At 36.0% G+C, this 15751-nt stretch overlaps 1 protein-coding gene across 2 annotated transcripts in view; it reads right to left on the bottom strand.

The window, feature by feature from the left end:
- LOC134754320 (proton-coupled amino acid transporter-like protein CG1139) overlaps positions 1 to 11596 on the bottom strand; it is a 79464-nt gene extending 67868 nt beyond the window's left edge. Inside the window, exon 1 of one of the 2 annotated variants that reach the window (XM_063690581.1) lies at positions 11485 to 11596. The gene's annotated coding sequence lies outside the window, so the exon portion shown is untranslated. The remainder of the gene's footprint in view (positions 1 to 11484) is intronic. The other variant, XM_063690582.1, reaches the window with a different exon arrangement.
- Positions 11597 to 15751: the final 4155 nt, after the last annotated feature.

The raw sequence follows: 15751 nt of genomic DNA, 5'->3' as shown, positions 1-15751 counted from the left end.
TTTTATAAATTTTCAAGGAAATCAACTAATATTCTCAAATAATCACTATTTAGTTATTATTAAATCCATTGAAAGAATTGCAATAATATTTTTTTTAAAATCCGTTCCTCAAATTTTGTAGTTTTTTCAAATGCGTATAAATTTTTAATGAAGCAATATATTAGAAAAGTAATGATGCCAAATTTTTTAGTTCACATATAGGTCCAATTAATCCAACTATGAACAAAATCCAGAACCTGACAATTTTTTTGCTGTCCGCTTGACGTGAAATGCCCCTGTAACACGATATAGTTTGAAAAACTTATTTTTTTAATTTTCTCATTTATCCCCCAAAAGTGGCCTCCATGTTTAAAATTCACTTGTTTACAAAATATTGTCTTCGGTTACCGCGATAGTTACTCATGAAATAAAACTATGAAAACGGATTTACAGCGTTCGTGGTCAACGGGTGACGGGTGACGGGTGGGATGTCACCCGTTGACCACGAACGCTGTAAAGGGTTCAAAACGTCGGGATGTATTATAAATTCAATATACGCGATATAATCCGTTTTCATAGTTTTATTTCACTTGTTTACGTTACATCCGTCTTTGGGTCACAAACTTACATATGTATACCAAATTTCAACTTCATAGGTCCAGTAGTTTCGGAGAAAACAGGATGTGACAGACGGACAGACAGACGCACGGGTGATCCTATAAGCCAGGCAATGTTTTTATGAATGGACATTAGGTGGGAGACCAAAAAGCGGATGTCTTTTTAAAGAGATGGTTGAGAGTCGTAAGATCTTTAAATCTAGATTAAAATGGTGTCAAAATCATCAAAACCAAATTAAAATGGACAAAATCACCTCTCATTACTCTAAAAAGGATTTCCGTGGTTTCTCGAGGTCCACAGGCAAAAGGAAGCCTATGGCTGGTCACCCGGTTAGTGTTGATGGCGTGAGTGAGCCCAAAAGTATCGCGAACCTGTTTAAAGATCATTTATTTTTAAAATCTCCCTTAGGTCCATCGCTGATGGAGGGGTTTGTGACTGAGACCTCCAATGAAAAACCAGACACGGGGTTTACGGCCAAGGATATCGATAGTCATTAAATCAATGTCCAGAGGCAAATCCCCGGGTCATGATGGGCTCAGTATCGAGCACCTTCAAAACGCTGGTCCTCACATATCTAGGGTATTGGCAATGCTTTTTACACTGTGCGTGAGATATATGAATATCTGCCTAATGATATGTTGCGTACTATCGTCGTTCCTGTAGTTAAAAACAAAACTGGGGACCTGGCTGGCAAAAATAATTTCAGACCGATATCGCTGGCGACGATTATAGGCAAAATATTTGACAGTGTGCTTAATTCGCCACTAAGTAAGCATATAAAACTGCATGACAACCAATTTTACTTTCGACCGCGCTTGTCTACAGAATCTGCAATACTGTGTCTGAAGCATACTGTTAAGTATTACACCAAGAGTAAGACCCCGGTGATTGCATGTTTCCTGGACCTTTCTAGGGCATTTGACCTGGTTTCCTATGACATACTATGGGAAAAATTAAGGAAAACCAGTATACCACCGGAAACGGTACGTATATTTAGGTACTGGTATGGAAACCAGGTCAACTGCGTTAGATGGGCAAATGCGTTGTCGGACGAGTACAGGTTGGAGTGTGGGGTGAGGCAGGGGGGTTTAAGCTCACCAACGCTCTTCAACCTGTATGTGAACGAACTCATCGAGGAGCTCAGCAGAATCCATGTCGGATGCCATATAGACGGAGTCTGTGTAAATAACGTCAGTTACGCTGACGACATGGTGCTTCTGAGCGCCTCGGTCTGTGGCATGCGTAGGTTGCTGAAGGTATGTGAAGATTATGCGATGTGTCACGGGCTCAAATATAATGAGAAGAAGAGCCAGTATGTGGTCTTTGAGAGCGGCCGCAACAGGTCTTCGGAGTTTCCCGCAATCTCAATGGTAGTCGGATGGACCGAGTAACCCAATTTAAATATCTAGGTCATGTTGTGGCGGCCGACCTCAAGGACGACATGGATATTGAACGGGAACGGAGGGCCCTGTCGGTGCGGGCGAATATGATAGCTCGAAGGTTTGCGGGCTGCTCCGGGGGGGTAAAGATCACTCTCTTTAGAGCGTTCTGTACTTCCCTGTATACATGCAGCCTTTGGGTTCAGTATTCTCCGTGTCCAATATAATAACGCGTTCCGGGTGATTGTGGGACTGCCTCGCTTCTGTAGCGCATCAGGAATGTTTGCGGAGGCGCGCGTTGATTGTTTTCAGACGACCTTGCGCAGGCGCGCCGCATCCCTGGTGCGCCGGGTGCGGGACAGTCCCAACATCATCTTACGAATGATAGCGGATAAGCCCGATTGTCCGCTACTGCTACACTGTGCGGGGTTACATTCCCCAATGGGCTCTATACAGTGGTACCGTGTAGGTTAAGTGTGTAGGTCTAGGTATAGATATAATTGTTATTAGGCTTAGGTACTAACCCTTTTGAAACTGTTTTTACTAACAAAATGTATGTGTCACAGTTACATAAAAATAAATGATTTAATTAAATATAAGGGTTCCGTTTTTTCCTTTTGAGGTACGGAACCCTAACAACCTAACTTAAGAAGTAAAATAAATAAAAGAATAAAAAATAAATAAAAAATACTTTAAATTTGTACGGAACCCTCGGTGGGCGATTCCAACTCGCACTTATCCGGTTTATTTATTTATTTTTGTCGCACCTTTGTATGGACCGTAAACCACAGTGCACTGTCACACTCACAATACTTGAGTACATAACCCAGGGCAGGGGCACCTTTAGGTACCTCATATATGAGGTAAAACCTGTTTACAATCCAGCGTTGCCTTATTTCCTTGTCGATAGCCTTCGGTTGCAATATTTCACTGACGACTTAGCATGTAGTAAGGTTTGGTACTAATAAGACTAAGAATAATGGTATCACTACATAGTATAAAACAATGTCGCTTTTCGCTGTCTGTATGTCTGTCCCTATGTATGCTTAGATCTTTAAAACTACGCGGATTTTGATGCGGTTTTTTTAGGGTTCTGTACCCAAAGGGTAAAAACGGGACCCTATTACTAAGACTCGTCTGTCCGTCTGTCTGTCACCAGGCTGTATCTCATCAGCCGTGATAGCTAGACAGTTGAAATTTTCACAGATGATGTATTTCTGTTGCCGCTACAACAACGAATACTAAAAAGTACAGAGCTCTCGGTGGGCGAGTCCGACTCGCACTTGTTTGGTTTTTATTATTTAATAGATAAAGTGATTCAAGAGGAAGGTTTATATGTATAATTTGTAATGGTTTTGTGTAAATTTGTTGAACTACCCATGCGAAGCCGGGGCGGGTCGCTAGTTTATGATAAAAACAAAACTAAACTCGAACTTTTTTACCAGATCTAGTAGGCCGGTCAGCACAGTTCAAAATGTATGAGAAATCTACATTAATTCTCACATCAGATTTTTTGAGATGTGATTACCTATGTTACATATAATATATTTTGAAAAAAATCTCCACAAAATATGTCAATTTTTTTTATAAATCCAAATTATTACTAAAACAAAAATAAACCAAAACATCAATTCCCACACTAGAGATTTTCTAATATGCTGTTCTCAAGCATATACTCATTAAGTATTTATATTTTCTTCCAGCTTGACACAGAAACCTGCCCCCAATAACTTTCTTTATTAAAATTTTTTTTTACATAAAAATAACAACTAATGTGTACATAAAAATTCAATGTTAATTAAGCTCTTTATATTTACTATATTCTACAAAAAAATCTCTAACGTAAATGAATCCGTTTAATTACTATTAACCATTTTTGTTTCGAATTTTTTTTTTGTTGCTTATAGAAAATGGACACTCGACTTTTGTTTCACCTTCATAAATCTCTTACCCATGTTAGTGTAATAACAAAAAAAAAATTCTCACGTATATGTAATATTGTATGGAATACAACCATAATTATTACGACGTCCAAGCTATTTAAATTACCCACGCAGACACTAACTGACGGGTACTGATTCACTGTAGAGAACGTTTGATCGACTTCCATATCGGTTCCACGATCGGTTCGCTTGAACAGCCGAGAGTTCGCGATGCGGTCGACCGTTAATTCTCCCATGACTAACTTACCCAGTTTCATCGGTACGCGTTACGATTGTTTACGCATGTTTAATTTTGATTATAATAATGATAATAACAATAAATTTCTTTATTTCAATAACACAACTAAAAGTTACATTACTTATAAATAGGTAAGGATGGAGGTACATACATCAGTCTGATTTAGGTACGTAAATAAACTAATTTAGTTGTAAAGTTATACATTATGAGAAGAATGAGTCCTTTACTCCCCGTACATGCGCGCTTACTTAACACACCTCAGGCAAAGCTCCGATAAAACGCGCAATGCATACATTGCGGCATATATCTCACGTATGTCAGCTATGAGGCTATGACATAGCAATGACAGACAGTGGCAGTTAGTGCCAAATTAGAATACAGGCTTTTCTACCAACCATAAGTTTAGTGCAAAGAGAATTTTAAACTCCTTAGTGAAAACCTCACGGTTTGTGCGAAATTGAGCGTTAAGCTATGCTATGCTAATAAAGATGATGGTGTGATTTACGGAAATGAATAATAGATATAATTTATTTTATTGCATAATACATTCCCGTTTCATTTACACCCAATATTATATCTTTTTCCGTAATAAAATGCGTTTATAATTACTGTAACCGTCTGTGTAGTGTACCATAATATACGCGATGGTTTGTCCTCCGGGCCGAAAATCGATGATCCCCTTTGATTATTTATTTTAAATGAACGTCAAAATCCAGACAGGAAATTTGATTTTGACATTTACGGCTACTGCCGTAGCAGTCGACAGCAATGTCGCGCTTCAATATTGCTGCAGTCGACTGCATTGCTGCAGAAAACGTGAAAAAGGTCATTCAATTCAATGGGTAGTAGGGTTATGAGATGAAATGACGCAATAATGAAACTAGTAAATTAACAATATTACATTAAATCATTATTACATACTATGTTACTCGCACTAAAAGGTTTACTACCAACATACTTCTTGGTGCCCAAATGAAATAAATAGTACATTTCGATGCTAGTGCGGAAAGTATGTCATTACTTCACGAGTATCGAAATAGGTATCTTGGCAAGACTCGGGACGAGTGAAGAATGACATTTCCGCACGTGTATAGAACGACGTTTTTTAATACAGTTGCGAAAAAATAATAAAAACAACAAGTGAGGAATAAAAACAACAAGTAAGGAATAAAAACTTTGGAAACTTAAAACGCCGCTTAGTAAGAAAAAACGCCTTTTTTTGACAGGCGTTTCGGCAGCTATTCCTTTAAAGTGATATTTTCCATAATGAGCAATAAATGGGCTACATTGTCCATTTTTTTATTTAGTAAAAATCGCCACACTGTACTTGTAACAGGGAAAATTGTCACAAAAAATTACATAACATTTAAATTTTTTGTAAACAACTCATTTTTTTTGTATGGAACGGTCTAATAATTATTTCAAAAATGAATTCCTCAATCCTAAATTATACGAAAATGATATATAAGTTGCCCTAGTTGCTAAGAACAGGAAGAAATATAGCATAGATTGGACTTGGGGAGCCGACCCTTTCACCCCCCTTTTGGGGGCGTTACGATCTCGTGGCTACCGGGCTGAATCAGTTTTGTTAATTTTGTTTGCCCTAAGGAACAATCAATCGTGCCAAGCGGCATCGCCTGAGACAAAAGTGCATACTCAATGCGCTTACTTACCACTATAATTTAATAATCAAATTAATGGGCCCTGGAGGGAAATTCTCTGAAAACCTTAAGTTAGCTCATTTTACTTAAAGGAGACATTCTTTTATTTTTTTTAAAGAAACTAAACTGCATTCAAAGGTTTTTAATTTTTTTTTTTTTTTTTTTCAATTTTGCTTGTCTAAAAATATTCTTGAGTACTAAATATTCGATTTTATGGAAATTTTGTACAACAGACGAATGTAAGACCTAATTTTTCTTGAAGAAATGTTATCATTAACATTAACTGTATCGACTAGTAGAATAAAATAGGGTGTTTATTGTTTGGAATTTTTAGTCGGTTCGATTCCCAGGAGACAAGCGAATTTCAAAAAACCTTTGAATGCAGTTTTGTTTCTTTTTAAAAATAAAATGAGCTAACTTAAGGTTTTAAGGCACTTTCCCTTCAGGGCCCATAAAAAATTTCCACACTGTATATTCACATATTCAGAGCACGTCTTATTCTCAACTGTTAGACCTTAGACTAATATAACTTGATCCCATGTTTCCTTACAATTATACGTAATCGAGGGCCAGGTTCATACTGGTTTCATGTCGCGATGCGCTCGCTGACAAATACCAAGCGGTACGAATTGCTGACATTTGCGTCTTTTCACTCTCACAGCTCCCGCTACTAAAAGCATCGGATGACAGGATCGTTGAAAAGGGACAAACATATCGTTTGACGTTACGTTACTCTTCTCGTGAATTGTCAAAATTTAAAATTCGAAATTAGCTTTATAATTTGTCCGGGCGGCTATTCGAAGTATAACTAAGTGGACGGTCCTTACTAACCAGTAAGATTCAGATCAAGCATAATAGATAGTTGTAAGACTTCAAGGGTCTATTTATATCTGACACAGCATCCAGTATTCTAAACGTTTTGTGAATAGATATAAAAATTTGACAGCTATCGTTTTTCATATAAAGACAGACACTTAATGCATTGAACTATTGAACCTTAACGCAATGCCATAAGCCATAAGGTATACTTTCCTAATATACCTTGAGGCTAATTCGAACTTTGTTATTAAAGATGTCATTTTTTTTAATTTGCGTGTGCGTTTCGCTCGTACTAGTTAAAATATGTTTTGGTGCGAGCGAGACGGTCGGGCGAATGATAACAAAATGATATATTATTGACATCTTAAATAATGTTCGAATTGGCCTCTGTGAATGCCTGGAAATACCGCATACTTTTTTAATTTTTTATGCTGGAAATTGATTTAATTATCGAGAGAAAAATGAATATGTTATTCTTCCATAACTTGTGCAGTAACTGGCAAAAAACTAGAAATGTCCATTAATTGTGCAGAACATTATTTGCTGTTTGTTTCCAAAATCTTGCTGCTATTCTACAAATATAGTAGTGACTCGGGAGATTTTTAAACATGATTGATACAACTACTTCATAACCACCATAGTAAACTTTTCTCTCGGAGTGGGAGTTCCTCGGTCATGAAAAACTTACAAAATTATAATTTGTTTCATTAAATCTATAATTTACATTATTGTCGAGAGATATTCTGACCGTGTAGTCATATCAGCTTCATAACCGATTCTACGAAAAATATCTTATGTGGGAATTATTGTTTAAGTAGTATAAAAGATTTAAAAAAAAGTTTTATTTCTCAAAAACGGGAACTGATATCAAGTTGTTACTTTACAGACGGGTATTCAATATGATGTACAATTCACCCATGTAGAAAAATTTGAGTGTGCATTTAATGTAACAAACTTTATATTGACTCCACTAAGAGGAGTACACCACTTTTCTGCACTAGAGCAGAAACGTATTACTTCTGCGCACTTTTTAGAACAACATAGACCCACTTTCAGACCATGATATATTTTTTTTTTAATTTTAATTTATAAAAAAAACAAATAATATAAACTGGGAAATGCAAGAAATTTTCCATCACGCTTTTCAGGCTGTAATGAAAATTTTCAGTTTTAAACACTACATTTTAGATTAATTGCTTTTGAAAAATAAAACTCCAGTTTGTCTTCTTTCATTACAAACAAAGGATTTTCCCGGTTTAATAAAATTGTTAGATTGTTTTTGTATGTTTGTGTTTTTTAATATTATTATTATAGTTTTGTTTTTCGACATTTAGAGACATCTCAAAGTAATTGTAATACTTTAGTTTGAATTGATATTTGCAGTTTGTTCAGATGGATTTCATAATTGTTGATGTATTTTTTGTATGTAAATTCCATGCTGACGAGTAAAAGTATTAATGTACGCAATGCACCACGATGGGTGGTCCGACATGCACTTGGCCAGATTTCTATATTAGTACTATCGGATTAAGTATAACCTCGAAATCCTTCCAAAGTTATGAAATTTGGTATGTATGTTAATTAAAGGTCTCTTTTTCATGTCCACACTATTTCACATTTGGGGACCTTGAGGAATCGCAGCCATCTTGGAAAATGTGTACCATCCTGGAGAAATTTGCGTTTTACTCTAAATCTACGTTCTCTGTAAAAATATGATGTAAGGCAGCATTAAAGCTTATTAAATTCTACACAAAAAAGTCCTATATCTTTGCGGAAAAAATAAATCTTGTTATAGAAAATAATAGCTGAATCCAGATTTAGCGCTTATACTCTTTCAGGGGATATTCTCTTACTAGGAAATTTGTAGGAATATGAATTCCACTTTTGACAATACATTTGTACACGTTATACCCCAATATGAATATTTTACTCGACTGCGACTTAAACAGAAAGTACGGTTATGGGTTTAAATACTGATAATCAGTACACCCTGTAGTTCAGAATACTGGACGGATTTTTAAAAATGACGTACCGGTAGATTCCTCTTGCCCTTCACAACCTGTTTACACTTGTTTTATTAAAGAAAAATCAATACAGCCGCCTTGAGAGGATGCCGAATATTAATAGTTATTTGTTATACAAGGGTGCAGTTGTATTTTACCCGCGAGTGTGGAATCGAAACACGAGCAAGCCAAAGGATTCTATAGGTAAACCACGAGTGAAGCGAGTGGTTCTAAAATAGAATCCTGAGCGTAGCGAGAGTTTCAACTCACGAGAAATAATAGTACATTTCGATGCTAGTGCGGAAAGTATGCCATTACTTCACGAGTACCGAGATATCTTTTTAATACAGTTGCGAAAAAATAAGAAAAGCAACAAGTAAGGAATGGAATTCGAAACTTTTATATTATTAATTCTGTGACACTGACATCATTGACATTGACATTATGAAGAGGTGTTTTCCTAGCTTTTATTCGACTAGAATAGATTTTGTTATTATTTTTGAACCCACTTCAATGAATGTTTTTTTTTTCAAATGCATGTTCTATAAGACAGAAACAATTGTAAATATTAAAACATTGTACTATTATTACCTAAATATAGTTATTTACGATTATTTGTGTATCGTATATTTATAAAAACAATATCGAATTTTGCCTTTAGAAACTTAAAACATTCTTGCAGTAAGAAAATACGCCTCTTCTTTGACAGGCGTTCCGTTCCATTCAGACAACTTATTAAGAACGGTTTTTAAACATTAAAAAATAAACGTGTTATAATACTTATAATGATGAAGAGGTAAGTAATAAAATATGAAATATGCATAATTTTCGTATTCTTACATTAACAGTAGGTTTTTATGTTGATTATGACGTTTAAAGGAAACTAATATTAACACTTATCAATAAGTAATCATGAATTGGAAATTTGGAACAAGTAAAAATTACATTAAACCATGTTAGTATGTCTCACAACAGTTTAAATTCGATTAAGTAAATATTAAAAAAAATTGGAAAAGTAAAAAGCACTAGTTCGCGAAAACCAACTTTCCGCAAGCTAAACAGCCACGAAAAGTAGCACTTTTTGAGCAACTGTATTAAAAAATACATTTGCACCCGTGTGTAACACAAAACTTTTCACCTCACTATAGCGAGGAAAGTGCAACATCCAGGCGTTAGATCATCTTTATCACTGGAATCACTAATTTTTTACGATATTATAACAAAAACTCTGGAAATTCTGTATTTTTACGTGAGAAGTTATTAAGTAAAAATTTTCTGACGTATGAAATGTCAATGATGCGTTTTGAAATTGCATCGACTCAACTTGTGCGTTCAGAATTATATTTAACATCATTATTAAAAACAAACGTTTCTTATGGAACTTTAAGGTTTATGACATAAAATCATTAAATAAAGCTAAATTCGGTATTTTTTATTAGATTCTCAAGCCATTTGTTTAATGATAATTAATATCGAACGAACCATTATTATAAGCGTTTTACGTTTTGTTATCTGTCAAGCTACTTAAACACGCTCCATCCAAGGTCAAATTACTTTCCCCACTAGTCGATAAAATGCGTTTTTCTCCGCTTGTTTTAAAGGATAAAAGACAACTTTCCGAGCTAGTGAGGGGAAAATCATATTTTTACATCTAGCGCCTAAACTATTGAGTGGATTTCAATGAAATAGACATCAGTAGATCCATAATTGGTACACGAGTGCTATGCAATACAAATTTACTAAAATAAATGCAGGAAAATTTTTTGGAATTAAAAATGTGACTGCAAAAACAGATTTTAGGTCTTAAATGGGGTTTAAACAATAGTGACAGTAATGAAATTTGACACCTACAATTTCAGGGATCCCTGTTTGCGTGTCATTAAATTGGAGCTTCGGGGATATTTAACTAATGGTGGAAGAATCTTTATTTATTGAATAACAGAGTATTTTAGAAGCGCAGATATCGTATCGGTAAGACGTGCGGCTTTCAAACCGAAGGTCGCTAATTCGAACCCCGGTTCGTATTCATGAGTTTCCTGGGCTTGGAGCTCATAGGTACCTACATACCAATTATCATTTAATATTTAAAATCGCTTTTTCGTCAATTCTTGGGATTAGCTGTCAAAGCGGACCCAAGGCTCCCATGAGCCGTGGGCGCCGTGGCAAAAATGCCGGGATAACGCGAGGAAGAAGAAGATTTACAATCGCTTTTTGGTAAAAAAAACATCGCTAGGAAACCGGACTCTTATTCCCAACAGGCTCAGATCCCCTTTGGGTTGGATTGGGTCATATGGTAGTGCTTACGCCAATTCTTTGATTGCCAAAGCAGATCCCGTGATCCTTTAGAATGAAATTTAAATATAGAGGAGTTAATTTAGAATTTATAACATTTCTATAACCTACCTAAGCATTCATTCAGCCATATATGCCTTCTTAATTTACTTCCAGTTAAATATTAGTTTATGATCTTTTAAAACTGTCAAGGTTAATGTTTTGAATAGATTTCCTTTTATTGCCATTACATATTTACCTTTTATGTATAAGTATCGACATACCTTATTTTACTAAGTAAGATCATGTAAGATGTATCCTAATACGCGTGTTAAATATACCATTAGAAATAATGATACACATGGGCAGCAGTCAGTATATGTTGAATTAATCAATTGGGGATGATTTAATAAAGATATGTCATTCTTAAAACACTTAAACTGGTTTATATTTTTCAAGTAATTGCACTTCAGAGAACAACAGTAATCGCAAAAGCTTGTAGACTTATTTATAACATACCTACCTATGTAGTATAAGCATGATAGTTTTAGTTTAGATATTCGCATAACTGACCTTTTTGTAACGTAGTTTGTGTAGTGGCGCGCGCGCAGATATCGGCGGTGTTGTATGTTGTATGCGCACCCGCACCCTGGCCGACCGCCGGAGATAGACTGTTTGGTCGAGTACGCCGTACGCCAGCACGGCGAGTACGGCGACGCGAGGCGAGGCGCGTGGCGAGCGCGCGCGCTGCTTGCAGACTTCGCGCGACGCAGGGTGCATGATGTAGGGTTGCCACTTGCCACCCGTACTTATAATGTTTTTTAATTTAGTATGGATGTACCGACTAGTCGGGAAAGCCGACTATCAGGCCATATTTGTAGTCGGCGATTAGTCGGCCCATTATTTGTTACAGAAAAACAGGGCATACACGTAAAGGATCGAAATAAAACCCAAGCATTTAAGAAATCTACATTTTTATTTTAAACCACAAAATTTACATTTTCTCTTAACTTTACGCACTATTTTTAACAATTTAATGAAGTGTGCTATAAATTACGTTTAATCCGTCTAAGCATCGATCACAAAGGTGTCATTATTATTCGACGTTTTTTTTTCTCGATTTATAAACGATAAAAGTTACATGAAAATCACTAGTGTACTCCCATACATTTAGGAAAAGGGTTCCTTATGCTCGATCACAGACAAAAATGAAGGATATTTAATGATTTTATATTAAAACAATACTGAACAAAAAATGACATTAAGTATAAGTTTCTAAAATAGTGTGAATTTAAGAAGCATTTTCAAAATAACATGGAATAGTTAAACATGCGACAGTGCCAATTATTATCCATTATAATAAAATTCGATAACTTGTTAGCATAATGATTTTTTATTTGTATTTATAAGATTAAAATAGACATTATCTACAATAAAAATTAAAAATTAATTAAAAATTTAAAATTATTTTTTCATTACTTAAAACATTATACTCGTACATTGTAGTGCGGGAGCCACGGGACGGGAGTCTAAATTTATCAAATGTTGTATTGTAGAGGACGCTTCGGAGATCATAAAATCTTCAAATTTAAGCAATAAAAGGCTAGTAATAATGACACTTTTATGATAGATGCTTGATAGACTGATTGAACGTAATTTATAGCATACTTCACTAAATTGTTAAAATACGTAAACTTAAGAGAAAATGTAAATTTTGTTGTTTAAAATAAGAATGTTGATTTCCTAAATTCATAATATGTTAAAGATAGCAAAATATTGAAAAAGAATAATCCACACAAAGATTTTTATATTATTTCATGAATAGTCTCGGCGACTTGCTGTAATCAAAGCCTAATTTTTCACAATCTGTAAGTGACATTAAAATCAATATTGGTGTATTTCAATGAAAACCACCTTAAGATACATAATACATAATCAATCATCATCTATGTAACTTCCAACGGGAACGTAGGGCGGTTCCCTGAGCTAGAAGGCGAAAAATCTCCTTATATGATCATGTTTTTCTAAGAGGCGTTGATATTCGTAGACGTGGAAAAAATATATATGTAGTTCTTGACTATATTATCTTTAATAACATAGCTTCCGATACACGAATTATGACACTTCGCTCTATACAATTAATTCCCAAAGTAACCTCTAACTCGGACTTTTAATCAAACTTTACTCGGTTATTTATTATGTGATACTATAAACAAAAAAAGAAGAAAAAGCAATCATAACTTAAATAGTAATTTCATAGCTTTCGAATTTCGATATTGTAAGGTAACGTTTAAAATACATATAAATCGACAAAATTCGATCAAAATTGACACTTGGCGCGCATGATCTTTCCCGTTCTTTCATGCGAAATGTGACAGTAGAGTCCTTATTCTTACAAGCGAGCGTATTTTGCAAAATGCTTCCTTTTCCATTCAACATTACGACGTACCTAACTATTAGTATTTATTCAAAAACTGTTAATGTTCTTAAATAATCATTTCCTAAACCTGCGGCTGAAATAGTTAAAGTTTTCATTGTCTCTTTTTAAACCTAAAATAAATGAGTTTTCTTGGGAGTATTTTTCAAAATTTGCAGTGAGAAGTGTCGTTTCGGTTGCCAATTTTGCAGTAAACAAGAACCATTTGGTACATGAATGATTACAATTCAATTCACCATATCTTGTACGAGGGGCTGAAATGATTAAAAACCAAAGATTAATTTAAAAAAATTGATAAAACACCTTCCGAGTTTTCTTCATTTTTTCGGTGAAAACAGGATCGCATTATATTTTTTATCGCAAATTGTACCGCAATTTTGCCCTCAAAATACTATTATAGCATAGAGTAACTTATACTAGAGCGGTACTGTCATAGTAAATTTTGTAACCCCAGTAAATTCACTGCCATCTGTCGACACACTTTAAAACTGAAATTGAAGATTTGTAAAAATACGATAAAATGTATTTAAATATAGATAAATGATTTTTTTTATTTGCATTAATTATTTTGATGATTTTGACCCATGTTCTTTCACTGATATGCGTTAAAATTGTTAAATAACAAACGAAACCGTCAACGCCATCTATACGACAGTAGGCCAAAACTAGTAGCGCCCTCTGAACGAGAATCAAATTTTCTTGATTTTCGAGGCACGTTTTTTCCTTAGACTGTATCCATCTATTACGGAGTTATATCTATCTTTGATTATAGCAAACTAACTTTATGTAAACCCATAAAAAAATAAGTCATAACTATAGGACCTATTTTGCCGTGAATTTAAATATTTTTAAAAGACGTATAAATCACGCTGCCCCGACGCTGCGCGCTCAGTCTCCGCCGAGCGCGCTTAGGGGACGGACCTGTGCTCGATTGTCAGGCGTTCGTTGCATTCGTAACCAGCGAGCTAGTTCCGAGAAGTGATGTATACTGCGATTATAAAATCTTGATCCTTAGGTGATCAACGTGATCATAGGTACATTTTATATCACAAATAATTTTTTTTCGCTTAGGTAATCGGGTCTGTTCAGGGTGCCTAGCCAACGTGCCAACCGTTTAGGTACCTATAGTTTACATTAAAACCAAATCTGTAGCTGGCCTCTGAATGGGTAGTAGAAACGGGTTCCGTATGTCTTTCGCTTTCCAGATGACCAGGGTGACTAGCCAAGATGCCAACCGTTTAGGTACCTTTAGTTTACATTAAAACCAAATCTGTAGCCGGCCTCTGGATGGGTAGTAGAAACGGGTTCTGTATGTCTTTCCCTTTCCAGATGACCAAGGTGCCTAGCCAAGATGCCAACCGTTTAGGTACCTATAATGTAATTTACATTAAAACCAAATCTGTAGCTGGCCTCTAAAATGGATAGTAGAAACGCGTTCTTTATGTCTTTCGCTTTCCAGATGACCAGGGTGCCTAGCCAAGGTGCCAACCGTTTAGGTACCTATAGTCTACATTAAAATCAAATCTGTTGCTGGCCTCTGAATGGGTAGTAGAAACGCGTTCCGTATGTCTTTCCCTTTCCAGATGACCAGGGTGCCCAGCCAAGATGCCAACCGTTTACGCTCCGTAGCGAAGTGGAAACGCAACTGTCTCTGTCGCATTAATATGTAAGAGTGATAGAGAGAGATTACCCTATCATTCGCTACGTAACGAACAACTAGCATCTTGGCTAGGCACCCAGGTTTACGTACCTATAGTTTACATTAAAACCAAAGATATAGCTGGCCACTATAATGGGTAATAGAAACGCGTTCCGTATGTGTTTCGCTTTCCAGATGACCAGGGTGCCTAGCCAAGATGCCAACCATTTACGCTCCGTAACGAACGAAACGCAACCGTCTCTGTCTCACTAATATGGAAGAGTGATAGAGAGAGATTACCCTATCGTTCGCTACGGAACCAATGGTTGGCATCTTGGCTAGGTACTCTGGTCATCTGGAAAGCAAAACACATACGGAAAGCGTGTCTATTACCCATTTAAGTGGCCAGCTATGGATTTGGTTTTAAGTAGTTTTAACGTAAACTGTAGCTACTAAACCCGAGTGCCTAGCCATGATGCCAGTCGTTCGTTCCGAAGCGAACAATAGCGTAATCTCTCTCTATCACTCTTCCATATTAGTGCGACAGAAATAGTTACGTTTCGTTTGCTACGGAGCGTAAACGGTTGGCATTTTGGCTATGCACCCTGGCCATTTGGAAAGCGAAAGACATACGGAACGCGTTTCTATTAGCCATTTCAGAGGCCAGCTACAGATTTGGTTTTAATGTACACTATAGGTACCTAAAGTGCAGTGGTTCCCGTTCATAAAGGAGGTGACAAGAGCTGCCCCGGGAATTATCGCCC

This window comes from Cydia strobilella, chromosome Z (assembly GCF_947568885.1).
Source record: "Cydia strobilella chromosome Z, ilCydStro3.1, whole genome shotgun sequence".
NCBI classification, from domain to species: domain Eukaryota; kingdom Metazoa; phylum Arthropoda; class Insecta; order Lepidoptera; family Tortricidae; genus Cydia; species Cydia strobilella.
The sequence above is the reverse complement of the archived record's forward strand: the minus strand, read 5'-3'. Positions and strand labels throughout refer to the sequence as shown.